The sequence below is a fragment of the Clarias gariepinus genome, chromosome 11, assembly GCF_024256425.1.
Source record: "Clarias gariepinus isolate MV-2021 ecotype Netherlands chromosome 11, CGAR_prim_01v2, whole genome shotgun sequence".
In the NCBI taxonomy this organism is placed as follows: Eukaryota; Metazoa; Chordata; class Actinopteri; order Siluriformes; family Clariidae; genus Clarias; species Clarias gariepinus.
Window position 1 is genome coordinate 5,383,068 of NC_071110.1, and position 15,452 is coordinate 5,398,519.

Sequence of the window (15,452 nt, forward strand, 5' to 3'; positions counted from 1 at the left end):
CTGTGTTCTATTATTCTGTACAATTAAACGTCCCCACTTGTACACTTTTCATATATATGTAGATATTATCTATATTGTACATGTTTGTATTGAAAAATCTAACAAGATTACTGTAATTCTCCAAATCAGTCAATTATGGGGCATAAAATCATGCAGATACAAATCAATTAATATCCATATTAAACATCTGTATGGAGTAAAACATGATCTCAGGGACTTTAGAGACAGAAAAAGGGGCAGGAAGGAAAGTGTAGCTTAAAGCATCACTCTTTACAACCGTGGTGAGCAGAAAAGCATCTCCACGACAGCAGAGCTACAACAGCCGACCCACCACACATGGTTTCAGCCAAGAACAAGAATCTAACATTACACAGATAAAAGAACTTCTTCACAGGCTTCTGGAAACATCCCGACTTCCTGAGAAAGCACTCACATTGGAGACTCCTTCCATAAACATCTCTTTACTGCTTATAAATTTGATTAAACCTTTCTTCGACTATACAGTACAGTACCTACAGTACCATCCACCATACAAACCCCAATTAGAAACGCTACAGTATTACAGTTACTATAGAAACGATAATGATTTAAATAAGTGGCCGTTTATAAACCTGTGCAGCCGAGGAACTCCTGTCAGAGCTGCTATTCAGGAAAATAAATCAACACGAGAATTCGCCGGTGCTGGGGTATTAATGAGATTAATCCTGCAGTCAATAATGAATACAACATCTACGTGACTGTGCGCAAGTCCTTGTGAAAGTACGCTACATCATTAAAACGGTGACTTCGGGGTTTTGTAAGGATGGAAGCAGTCAGCGCGAGACAGAGACACAGTCCTTTGTGTCCTCCTGCGTATAATCATCCATCTCTCTGTCATAGAGCTTAGTACACAGTGCCAGCGAGGGAAAGGCAGGTGACGGGAGCTGAATGGTAATAGGCTGAGCTTTGCTGCAGGGGGAAGTGGAAGGAGCCAGACACGGCTTCAGACAGCAATACAAAAGCCTTATACATACCTAGAGACAACACCAATGGTCTTCACACACTCACACACACACACACACAAACACACATACTAAGCACATACTATAAGGATTTGCTGGAATGCATCTCAGACCATTTATTTAACTCATTATGTCCTTCAAATAATAATAATAATAATAATAATAATATGATACAGAATAAGCCAGGTTTTAAAATGCAAATCCGGGGTCACAGCCTTGCTGTTATCTAATTACCCGCGTTCTTCCTTGTCTCGTCTTGTTTTTAACATCTCCATCTTTCTTCCTACGCTATCAATCATCGCTAATAGCATCTGTCGGATTTGTCAGGTACAAACGTCCAAGACGATAGCGGATTCCTAGTAGGACATCCGTTGCCTTGAGGTGCCCGAGTCAGCACACGCTCGCGACTCGAGACGCACCATTTATCTTTCGAATCTGTTGCGTAAATGGCTCATTGTGTTCTGTAACACTCCATATCCCATGTTCATGCATGGCTGATCCAAACCTACAGTTTATCTTCACTCTTGTCTTTTTCTGAGCAACAATATTGCTCTCGTTATTTTCCGCTCGTTCACCCAAGCTCAATAACCTCAAGACTGTAAAACGGTCCTCAAGCCAAATGGGCACGACGCGATATACAATCAGCGTTAGCAAAATATTAGCTCTAATGCGGTGTTGAAAAGAGTGCATGAGGTACATGCTGGAGGGATGCCTGGGATCTCTCCCTTTTCCAGCCCCTTGTCTGGTTACACATTCCACCGAGAGCTTGTCTTATAAACAGCAGCGCTGCAAGGTGTCATCGAGACCGGGGGGGAGAAAAGGGGGAAAGAAAACCTGTAATGCTTTAGTTACATTGTCAAAATGAAACAATTTGACGTTCACTGAAGTATGATATAATTTAACGCCACACTGTACATTAAACCACCGTTACACCGAGCCATGTGACTCTTAGGTCCGCCAAGAAATGGGTGGTCGGAGTAAGAACCTGTAAGGACGCAGTAAGGACGCAGTAAGGATGTGGTATTGTCTCCCTTAACATGGAGCTGCCGTTTTTTTTAGCATCCTTAAAAAATACTAAGAAAGACACAGGAAGAACCTAAATGAAAAAGGTGAATAGTATTACAGTAGATGGTGTTCTGCGTTGTTGCTCCATTAATAGAGTTCTCACAATGACCTCTTCATGCTTCTGCTTAGGCCAAGGGAGGTCCATGCCATGTTGTTGAAGACCACATTAAGTTCATATTATGTTCTTCTAGTGCTAACAACGTTATATGGTGCGCATGCAGAATGTTATCAGCTCGTCTTTGTTACATTCATAGAATTTAGTATAAATACTGGATCCAATTCCTCACACCTTCATCAGTGACAACGTACTAAGTACAGTAATTGGTGCGATCTGATTAGACATGGTAATTACTCCATTCGAACACTTGTTGGACCTGGGGAGCGCGCGATCATGTGCGGAAATTAACAAAAACATGATAGACGCATTGATAACCTGACGGAGACGTGGCTAGGAAATAGTATGAATCTGATAAACGCACATTTTTCCATTTTGATCCTGTTCCCTCTGCATTCTTTAAAATTTTTACGATGCTGTGTACGTTATATTTCAACATACAGTACAATAGTTACTCTTAGAATCATTCCAGCTTCTTTATCTGACCTTAATGTTGTTGGTAACAGCTCATTCACAGGGATCTGTATGGATTTGTATTAGTTATGGAGTCTCCAGTGTCAGTACTGTGTAAACAGTCTGAAATAAGCTGTACCTTTAACTTTTCTGAACGTCAATATTTATTTCTATGCAGCACAGAACCTTAACAATGACAAACCGCTGTTACATAAGAGGAATAAAACACCGTCTTATATTTTTATTACTTTCATTTAAAACAGTGATTTATTTCTTATGTAAAGCAAGAAAATCAAAAACATAACAATTTGTGTGCATTATTAGTCAGTCATGAAAATATAAAATTAGAAATAGAAAAAAAAAACTCACACTGTTTTAAAATACTGACAACAAAACTATATAAATCATCACATCAAACCAGATAAAGACACTTTTATGTGATACTCAGAAAACCTGCAGGACCTACAGTAGAACTCACTTTTCCTCTTTCATATACACAAGAGAATTGCAATAATGGGATAATGCACCTTTCCCGACATTATTTGCATTTTAAGTTTTATCAGTTTACTGTATTCATCATGACAACAACAACAACAACAACAACAACAACAACACTAGATCAGTTCTTCTGGTAAAGTCTCAGCGGCTATATTGACCATATTTCCCGGATTATTATTTTCAGTCATATTGTATGAGAATGTTAAAGAGACTCCTAATGCTTAGCAATTAAGCTAGAGATCACAAACAGGGTTAAAAGTGATGGTTTACATTTGACAAACCAAGCCACAAACATTTTCTCTTATTATTATTATTATTATTATTATTATTATTATTATTATTATTATTAATAAGAGAAATGTTTGTGGCTTAATTTGTCAAATTGATTTATTATTATTATTATTATTATTATTATTATTATTATTATTAATAATAATAATAATAATAATAATAATAATAATTATAATAATAATTTAATTCATTTCAATTCTATTTTATTTGTATAGCGCTTCTAACAATTGTCATTGTCGCAAAGCATCTTTACACAATTAAATGAAAACTATGGGAATTTGTATGAAATGTGAAAAATGTGTATGAATCAAAATGATCAGTCCCTGGGTTTAAATCCCATTTCAGGTCTGTGCCCATGGATTTTGCATGTTCTCCCTGTGCTTGGTGGGTTTCCTCCAGGTAGTCTGGTTTCCTCCTACTTCAGGAGTGGGAAGTTGGAGGTAAGACTTATGTAATTTTTTCGGCCTCTGGACATGCAAGCTATAAAGTAAGAAAACAACTTGGACGCCTACAAGGTTGTCTTTTGTTAGCCAGTTAACTGTGCCACCTGATGCATATTTACATCCTCAAAACAGCTTTTGAGATTTTATCTCTTTATGTTGATCGATCTAAAGCAAACACTACAGTATATAGAGCATAACTCTGCTGAGGAAACTGAGCCGCCATATTGATTTGAGTCACTTGTTGAACTCGGACATGGAGTTTCTGGTTAGAGGTCGAAATTTACTTAAATTCAGCATAGGTGATGTTTCTACTCCTGTTCTCTCTCATGAATCGATTATTTCGATTATTTATATATTTAACACTGATTTGTTAAATGGCAATAAATTATATTTAATTATATGAACATTATATATAAACAATGAGACTGTTTTTAGACATATTTGAGGGTCCTATAATAATAATTCATTAGGAGCTTATTTAATGCAACTATAAATACAATTAAAAGGGACTGTGTTTATATGTTTTAAATCTAACATGAAAGCATTGTTAAATATTTACTATTGTTATTCATAACAACCTCTCACAAATCGCTTTGAGGATATCATGTAAATTCTGTAATTGTGCCAACCACACAGAAATGGAAAAACTGTAATCCTAACAGCACATCCAGGCCAGCGTTAATGCACAGGTTACAAGAAGTTACTAACAAACATCCATTAAGCAAGTGCTAAATTCTCTAAAGGCATAAACAGGTTTATTCCTGAACTTAAGTGACCTGCTGGAGCTACAACGCCAGGCACCAGGGCTGCTCCATAAAGAGCACTTTGATTGGCGAGTTGTAAACACTCTACTGCTTCCTGTCATCAAAACCTGCTGACGTTCTACCTGTTACTGCCAGCCCAATACTCAGCACACAAAGCCAGATATTCTCCCTCTGCACCTCATAAAAATAGCAGCGTTTAATACGTAAGGAGCAAACGAATGTGCAATGCAAAAATTGATGCATATTTAGAAGACTTGTTTATCTGCTATTAGCTTAAAGGAAACTCTTTTAGAGTTATTAGAGAAAATAAATCTCAAGCCAATTTAATGAACCTGTAATAACATTTTAAGAACCCCTCAAAGAACTTTTTTAATGAGTTATATTTGGAGTTAAATGCCGAATTATTGGTAATTATATTCTTTTAACTGTCCTTGTTGTTGCTGGGTTCTTTAGGTTTATTTATTTATTTATTTATTTATTTATGATAAAATGCTCTAATAGGAAAACTGATCTATATTATACTGTTGTTTGTTAGGACTATTTTTGTTGTTTATTGTTTTATTTGGATGTTCTTTTATTTTATTTTATCATCACTGCCTGCTTTTACAGTCTGTTTTCATGACTGCAGCTATTTTAGGATTGTAAAGCTTTGTTTGGTCAACTGTATTGTGTTAAATGTGCTTTAAAAAAATATAAAATTTAAATTTGACTTTGATTTTTGACATTGAGATTTCTAAGATTTGTGGAACATAAACACAGAAGAACCTTTACTCGATCAAGTTATGTCGTTCCACACCATTAAATGTAAATCTAAACAGAAAATAAATAGATTTTTGTGATATTTCATATTTATATGATCTATGTTATAAATAGAAAAATTTATCAATATTGTGGTAGCAAAGGTAACTCTGCTTTATCACTCCCTTATGTTGTTGATTATTTTCCTACAATACATCAACAAGAGTTTTATTCCATACTTCAATTCAATTGTACATTTTCACAAAAATATATATTATATATATATATATATATATATATATATATATATATATATATATATATATATATATATAAAGTACTGGGCAAATGTCTTGCCACCATCATTTCTTCATATTTTGCATCCAAAGAGCCAGTTTCTTGTATTTTTATGTAGTCTTGAGAAATAGTTCTCCAGGCTTCCTGAATGACTTTCTTTGGCTCTCATTTTTGGCAACTTTTTGTCCCTCATTTTTAGTCCAGTCCCTGTACCTGAGTAGTTTCAGAGGAATAAATTCTTTTTGTTTGTTAATCCAGTGAGATGGATTGTGTGAGGTGCAGATGATGACAGATGATCAGGACCGGTGATTATATACTGCTGATGCTGAGTGGTTGGAACAGACGAGAGGGGAAATGAGGTTGCTGCCGAGGTTGTTACATGAACAACCAGTTTTTAAAATGTCCCTTGAGGTCCCTATCCTGTCACAGTAGAACATTTGTTTCCATTTTCTTTAATTTAATCTTAACGATCTTAATCGTGCAAAAATATCTAAAACATATGTAGGAAAAATCTGAAAAACATATGATGCGTCAGAAATATCCGATCAGTCATTTTTACTGAACGGTTGGACAGCAGACCACATCAACAGAATCATTTCTAAAGTGTATAAAGGGATTTAAAGTGCTCAGATTCAATCAAATGCCGGTTTGGTCGACACTGCAGTAGGATAGCTGGAGGGTATGAGGTGGGGGAGATGGGTGATGGGTGATGGGTGGAGGGTAAAATGTTCTGGGCTGGAGCAATCATGAGGTCTTTGAGAGACCCTAATAAGTACAGTATGTGTTTGAATAAAAAAAGCCTTGAAAAAAAGCAGGCACTGAAAAGTGGCTAAATGACAAGCCAAACAGACCATCACAGAGAAGATGCAGAGTCGCAAACTTCAGAAGGTCACATTTAAGACCATGTATGCTGAAAATTTACATACTTAAGTAAGCTGAGTTCTATATATGAAGAGCAGAACACCGCAGGAAATCCACAACAGACTGGCTCGAACATCGGTCCTATTCACACGCCGAATAACGCAAGACCTAGAACAGCTTTGTGTAGGCAGCCGCGCCAGAATACCTCCGAATCAACAAATCATTCAAGTCCAAATCATTTCAAAATGTTTATAGACGTTTGTTTCCTTTGAAAATTCTGGATTTTGCACAAAACTCAAGTGAAAGTTCAACTTAATATTTTATTATTGCTTTAATATGAAAAAATGCCTACAGTAAATATAAATCTGTGTTTTGCAGCTGTCGAAACTGCTTTCAAAGCAAATTTATTAATCAACACTTTCTAATTAATCAAATTCAAGATTAAGCCTAAGTGATTTATTCCTTATGTAAAGGTTAAAACTAAAAAGTCAAAAGCATAGCGATTTGTGTGTGCAGTTTGTCAGTTATGAAAGCTTAATTTCAGCCGAAAAATATTCCTGTTGAAAGATTAATTTCAACAGAACTGTAGTATAAATAAACTTGTAATATTGTATAATAATGTTATAATTAATATAATAATGGAATATAATAGAATCTACAATGTTTAGTTCATATATTAATATAATGTAAAAGTGTAATATTTAAGCAATAAAACTTTAGGAGTGTGCTGTTATAGGACAGTTATCGCTGTGAGTGATGTGGTTAAGCAGAGTTACAGAATGGCTGCAAACATGAGGTTGATTATTTTCCAATACTAACATATGCTTAAGTGTTTTCTTCAGCAAAAAAGTTGGATAGAATTTCAAATCCCTGAAACCCCTGTATAAAATTGTTATCATAAAAGTGTTATTTAGTACATAGAAGTAAACTCATGGGAGAACTTTTACACAAATAAATCATATCCAGTATATTGTATACAAAAATAAGACAAAAAAGGTCTTCTTAAGTCACAAATATAAAATATTTAAACATATAATATATATTTTATATTCTATCTATTTTGGGGGGTGAAAGCATTTCGCTCAGTAGTTCAAAAATCTCTCCTTTTTAACTTACTCGGTCTCTATTTTACTCATTCCCTATATTGCTTAACTTCCAAGTCTCTACATTGTGGGAGGAAACCATAGTACTGGGAAGAAACCCACCAAACACAGGAAAAACATGCAAACTCTACTCACACAGACCAAAGGCAAGAGTCGAACCCTCATCCCTGGAGGTGCAGGATCACAGTGATAACCACCACACCAGCAAGCCGCCACCCTTTCCCATCTTATTTCTACAAACTCCATAATATTTAGAATGACAGGATCTAGCTTTATGAATTTTATAAAGTAGGATTTTAATAAAAATAAATAGTTCACTAGTTCTATAGGGCTACTTTAAAATAATTTCTCAAAATCAATGTGTTAGAGCTTAAAACACTTTATTACATGTGTTAATTGGTTAATTATTTTACATCATTATTCAATTTTACTATTTTTGTCGATAGTGATCAAATAATTTTGCAATTGACTGTATGTTAAGAGGAAACAGGATTGGGATGCTAACAGCTGCAATGACATTCCATCTAAAGCATTTTTAATTAGTTTGTTTGTTTTAATCTTTAATCAATCAAATGAATTGTTTTGATTTCCAAATTTAGTTTTCTGGGTTTTAGATTCATAATAAATACAGTATAATTCCTAATGAATAAATTTTTTCAATATAATTTATAGCCTTTGTTTTCCTTCAAGCTTATCTAGAGATTCTCCAACATTTTCTCTTAATTTAATTAATTTGGTAATGAACTAAAAAAAAAATATGCACGTATTTAAACTTCTTTTTTTCGTTTTTCATTTTCACATTTTCTTCAAAGAAACCTGATGTTCACATGTACACCAAAAACAACAAATAAATATTTAACAAATGCCAATTCATCCTATTTTTTTGTTCTTTAAAAGACAATATAGTATAATGACTCTATGTTAAGAAGACATGTTATAGCTACATCTTAGAGAAATAAATGAATAAAAAACAAAAATCACTTGTAAATATTGAGATGTGACAGCTTATGTGTGCCATATGTTGTTTAGATGATTGATGTTGCATTTAACTAAATGTATTACTTATTAATAACTAAAAAAATAAAAACAAGAAGCTTGATTGAGAGAATTTGTGAGATTTGTGAGAACTTTTCTGAATATGGCAAACTGCTTTGGATAAAAACATACAGCGACCCTTGAGGCTACTGTATATCTAAAATCGCTCCTTCTTTGAGATTCTCATTTGTGTGTAAAGTAATGATGCAGAGAAACACCTCTAGCACGGAAACCAGACAGCGACTGAGCCTAGCCGCGCTCGTGATTTCGAATACGGTTCACACAATCTCGATAGAAATCCCCCTCGATTTAAAGCTGACATTCTACCCGGTAATCACACGCTCATTGTTTTTGTTTAAATCTTTCACACCGGAGTTCAGAGCCAAAGCTATAAAGCTGTAGTTACTCTATAATTACTGACGAGGTGAATTATAAGCAATAAATCATAGGTCAGTATTACAGCATAGATGCATAACAACCATTAGAAGTAATGAATAGTAATGAAGTGATGCGGATACAGATGTGTCTCCAAGTCAAACAATAAAGCTGTCATGTACCATAAATTAACTTGTACCTCTTGCTGAAAAAAAAAGACTACAAAAACAAGAACTTAATGCCTCAGTCTCAAAAGAAATTAAAAAAAGTTGCTGTTTATTAATAAGTTTGAATGAAATGTTGAAGTCTCTGGGATGAAAAGTGGAAATTTTTTTTGTTCTTTTCCTCAACTTTGACACGCATCAGATATAATCTTAATACACACAGACAGACAGACAGACAGACAGACAGACAGACAAATACAGGCATACAGACAGGCAGGTTAATAGAAATAGAGACAGAAAAATAATGACAAATAGATAGACAGATTAATTTAACTTTTATACAGAAAGACTGGCAGAAAAACCACCTATTATACAGATAGACAGACATTTAAAATAGACATTTAGAAAAAAAAAACATTTCTTTTTTTTTACAGACAGATGATAGTCAGATGGACAAAAGGGTTAAGGTCTTCCTGGAACCTCCAAATGAAGCATTCTAATGGCTCTCTCTCTGCTAGCATTGTCAAAACAGGCATGACAATGTGAAGACAAAATGTACAAGCTGAATAATTACTTTACTTTTGATACCAGGACATGTCAGCTGGACATAATGAAACAGTAAATTTTGTGCACATGTAAGGAGTCCCTTTAGAAAGTCTAAGTTATCCACCATAAAGTAATGATGAGTAGGTACTGTAAAAGGTAACCGGGTGTGTTTACCTTTTCATCTCATCAATTATTGCAGGGCACACACACACACACACCCATTTACACACTATGGGCAATTCGGGGACATCTATTTGCCTAATCTGCATGTCTTTGGACTCTAGGAAAAAAACAGAGCACCCGGAGGAAACCCACCAAGTACGGGGAGAACATGCAAACTTCATGGACACAGACCCCAAGGTGGGAGTTGAACCCATAATCTCTAGGAGCAAGGCGATAGTGCTAACTTCTATACCATGCCTCCTTGTTTTTAATGTAACAAGGCAAATTCAATTATTATTAATTATTAAAAAGCAAAATAGATGTGCATGCAAACTGGATAGTTTCAAATTCAAATTCACATTTTATTTGTCACATACACAGTCATATACAGTCATACACAGTACGATATGCAGTGAAATGCTTAGACAACTGCCCGTGACCTTAAAATAAAAGACTATGAATATAAAATAAGGATAATTTAACTAAGAAAAAATTAAATTTAATATAAAATTAAAGAAAAAAAAACCCATAACTGTACATTAAAAAATATAGAAAATAAGAAAAATATATGAAAAAATATAGAAAATAAGAAACAGCTGTACAATACAGAGATATAGACTTTATGGACTTTTTGTGTGGGAATAAAGTTGAATATAAATTAAATATAATGGAAATGTCACATATTTAAAGTGTTTAAAGTGACTTGTGCATCCGGAAAACAGAACGTCCAGGTGTGCAGATATGCTTGAAAGTGACATATTTAAAGTGACTTGTGATAGGGTAATTGGGTAATTTAACTAATGTCCACGAATGTGTAGTTGTGCAGTGTGAGTGAATGTCCAGAATGTCTACAGTGAGTGCAAAAACCATGTGTGTGGATGTGCAAAATGGATCAGTACTGTGTGGTGTACTGATTAAGAGACCGTATTGCATGCGGGAAAAAGCTCCTCCTCAGTCTCTCTGTGTTGGTCTTCAGGGAGCGAAATCGCTTTCCTGACCTCAACAGAGAGAACAGTCCATTGCTGGGGTGGCTGAGGTCCTTCACAATCTTCCTGGCCTTGGTCCAGCACCACCTGCTGTAGATCGAGTGCAGGTCAGGGAGCTCGGTGCGGATGATGCGCTCGGCTGATCGCACCACCCTCTGTAAAGCTGTCCTGCATGGTGCTGTTTCCAAACCAAGTTGAGATGTTTCCCATCAGGATGCTTTCTATGGTGCAGGAGTAAAAGTTCCTGAACACCTTGGAGGGCAGTTTAAAATCTCTCAAGCGTCTGAGGTGGTAGAGACGCTGCTGGGTCTTTTTCACCACGATGTTGATGTGACAGGACCATGACAGGTCCTGCGTGATAAGAACACCGAGTTATCGAAAGCTGTCCACTCTCTCCACTGGACTCTCATTGATGAGGGGGTCTGGTGGAAGATCCCAGGTTCAAACCCCACAACCACCAAGTTGCCACTGTTGGGCCCTTGAGCAAGGCCCTTAACCCTTAACTGCTCAGATGTGTAATGAGATAAAAATGTAAGTCGCTCTGGATAGGAGCGTCTGCCAAATGTCTAAATGTAAGTCCACTGTCAACTCCTTTGTCTTACTAATGTTTAGAAGGAGGTTGTTCCTCTGGCACCAGTTCTCCAGATTCCCAATCTCCTTCAGGTAGGCCGACGCGTTGTTGTCAGAGATCAGGCCCACCACGACGGTGTCATCAGCAAACTTAATGATGGTGGTGAAGCTGGTAGTGGCCACACAGTCATACGTGTACAAAGAGTATAGCAGGGGGCTCAGAACACAACCCTGGGGGACTCCAGTGACACAGATGGATGGACAGGCAGATTTTCTTTTTTTTATCCATCTTTAAGGCAATTTCGTGATAAAAAAAAAAAAAAACATAACACAGTTATCCAGTGATAGCTTGAACCGACGATCTCAGAACCTGGCAGCAACTGGTTCCCCAAGGTGTGTTCCTCTCAGAGGTGCTCAGAGTGTTTGAGTTACTGAACCATCCTTGTTGTTCAAACCTTTCTGCGCATTCTCCTCTGACCGTCCCTTGTTAACAACAACCACTGGATGTTTCTGGTTTAATAGACTATTCTTTGAAAACTTTAGACACTGATGTGTGTGAAAATCACAGAAGATTTGGACACACTAGCCACAGAGTGTATTTATACAGGCTCAGAGACAGGAACAGCAAACTTTTAAACTTTTTAATAACTCGTGGTCTGATCATTTTTCTTTCTGATGATAATAAAGCGAACAGTGAAACCTAATAGTAAATGTGTAAATACTGCAATGAATTTGGTTTCTAATATACCCAACATTAAAGGTTGTTTATTATTATTATTATTATTATTATTATTATTATTACTATTATTATTATTATTACTTCACACTACTTTCTATACAAGTGCAGCATGTTTTAACACATTTTAACAGCTTGTTTTTTTTTTGTTTTGTTTTTTTATTCTCCCTTCAGTCTCCTACAGTACATAGGCTCCAGCTATATTGTTTGGAGCGGATTGTATGGCCCAGATCCAGGTTTCCTCTCCAAACACGCTCCAGAGGAAATGAGCTTCTCGGCACGAGAGGACCAACTGAGCAAAGCTTTCCACTGACTTCTCTTCGGCTTAGCCTGATTACAAAATGAAGATATTTCTGGACTGTTTCGACTTATTTTCTGGCTCCTGTCCACTCAATAATTTGATCCACAAGGTTAACAGCTACCTTATGACTTTTAAACGAGCAACATGTTTTCTTATACTGTAGACAGGACAGGGCATTATGTTTATTTACCCTTAATAGTCATTACATCTCCCAGTTTGTGTTCTGTACTCATCTGTAAGGTCGTTATAGTAAAGCATACAGCTTACTTCGCATTGTACCAATTATTCTTGATATTTCATGCCTTTCTGATATTTACTAAAAATATGGAGAAATTAAACCAGGATGTGAAATAACAGTTATATTTAACCTGGTTTTACCTTTTTCACCCATAAATAGAAATCTGCAAAAGATATTAGAGATGCGGCACATACAGTATTTAAACAGCTGATATTCGGCCGACACAGAGTAACAGATATACGGATTTACCGTTCAAATAGATAGATTAACAAACGGAGATAGATAGATAGATAGATAGATAGATAGATAGATAGATAGATAGATAGATAGATAGATAGATAGATAGAGACAGACAGACAGATAAACAGACAGACAGACAGATAACGATTCAATTCAATTCAATTTTATTTATATAGCGCTTTTAACAATGGTCATTGTCTCAAAGCAGCTTCACAAAGATGAAAGAAATAAAAAATAAAAAAAAAACGATAAATATATAGACATTATATATAGACATACAAATTGAACTATTATAGATAGACTTCATTACGTGTTTTTTATTTATAAGAGAGATATTAAAGATGTAAATAATCTCAGCTGAACATTCCCCCTGTCCAGATGTTCTCTCAGGATGCACATTGTGTGTTGTGTTTGTTGGTTTGTTTTCTTGTGTCCTCTCAGTGTTAACCCATCACTGCCTCTAATGCTCTTATTACTGAGATATAAACACACAGCGTGGAGATGATTGAACACACACACAGGGAAACTGATACACACAGAGATGGAAATAACACACAAGCATATCAGATGTACACCAATGCCCATTTATTAAACACACACTGACTCTTGTAGAGATTTTCTAGCCTGGTTCTGTAGTTGTCCTTAACCAGAGACAGAAATGTTCCAGCGCCACCTAGTGGGTAAAAGTCCTCGAACACTCAGATGACCTCATTTTAGGACACAGTGACATTTACTATCAAAGCCAAATAAATTGTTTCGTTAAGCACACAGCTTTAACATGAGTTTTTTTTTTTTTATAAATATAAATTTTAAATTGTGTTTCCCAAATTATGTGGAGATATTTTATTTAAATGCAATACATTGTTTAAATGGTAATTACATTATCTTCTACAAAGCTGTAGAAGTGACAAATATGTGGACGCTTCAAATTCAGTTTTTTTCTGTACAGTATGTTAAACAAATGAATGGTGTCAAACAAATATATGATAAATCTATAATGAAGTATTAAACCACAATACTTTATTTTGCACATTATGCTTTTAATCGTTTTAGAAACTGACTCAGAAAAGTCGGGGAAAACACTTGGATTGAGATTCATAGAGACTATTAAACATATTAGCTACACAAAAAGATAACTTTAACCCATTAAATAAATTTGTCAAGAGAATAAAACCTGAGCAGCGAACTTCCACTGATATATCCTACTGTATATAAGAAGATCACACTGGTGCTTCTCCTCTTTCTCACAAACATGTTTATAACGCTACGTCTTGTGATCATTGTAATACTGGCTGTGGAACTGGACCCAATGTGATACTAATGAAGCAAAAGATGGTACACTATACAGTACTTCTATGCACTTACTTTTCCTTATCGACCTTAATTTACACTGAAGTGATACCAGGATCTTACTAAAGTGTCAAAAGTACACATTAACATTTAGGCATTTAGCAGACACTATTATCCAGAGAGACTTACAAAAGTATATTGTAGTTTTCATCATTGGATAGATCCTTAGGCTGGTTACTGGGTTACCAACTAAGTACCATCCGCTAAAAACAATTGGGAATTTTTTCAGTCCAAGCATTAAAGGAAAAAATACTGTACATCTTAGGCCGTCGTTTAAAGATTGCCAAAGACTCGGCTGTATAAACATCAAGTTTATTTCACCATTTAGGTGCCAGAACAGAAAAGAGTCTAGATGCATGTGTTCCTCAATCCCTGAGAGATGGTGGGACCAGCCGATCAGTGTTGGAGGATCGGAGGGAATGTGGTGCGGTGAGACGTGTGAGTCATTCATCAGTCAGGAAAGCAAAACTACAACACATGATTGGTTACATCCTGTATTCTCATGATTTAGACTTTAGACTTTAATGGGGTTTGTATAGGCGACACACAAAAAAAATGCTTTTGGGATCCCTTTGGAAAAAACTGCCATCCTGCACTCAATTGTTGAACTTGACATTCCACAACGGTAAATCTCCTCTCCTGTCTCAAACAATCCAAGAAACAAAGCTCTATTAAGTACAATTCCTCTGATATAAAAGAAATATCTGATAGAGCTTTGTTTTTTGTTTGAGAGAGGAGACTCAGGAGTCACATTGGCTTTGAAGTGTATGTCAGATATATTCTTTGTGTTTGTGGGTTTCATATACAGGGGAAGAGCTCACACATATTCCTTGATGTCACCGTATATGATAAGCCGTATACAGACTCATATCTTTAAAATCTTTTCACTTAAATTTCATCATTTCAAATCATCAAATCAGGTTATTTTTGGTGTTTTGCACAGGAAGAGTTATTTGTCCCTATTTGTACTAATGTAGGCATTTTCTACATATTACGCAATAATGTAATTTCTACAATTTTCTTCATACTGTATACAGTTTTCTCAGTATGCCGTATCCATGATCAGACTGCCTGCTTCACATTTGGAACACTGGTCCCCCAGGAACCCCATTAATGGCCC

The 15,452-nt window shown here is 35.7% G+C and overlaps 1 long non-coding RNA gene across 1 annotated transcript in view; it reads left to right on the forward strand.

Moving 5' to 3' along the window:
* Positions 1-13,802, forward strand: part of LOC128532911 (uncharacterized) — a 71,532-nt gene extending 57,730 nt beyond the window's left edge. The window contains exon 3 of the long non-coding RNA XR_008361327.1: positions 12,378-13,802. This is a non-coding gene — a long non-coding RNA (uncharacterized LOC128532911). The remainder of the gene's footprint in view (positions 1-12,377) is intronic.
* Positions 13,803-15,452: the final 1,650 nt, after the last annotated feature.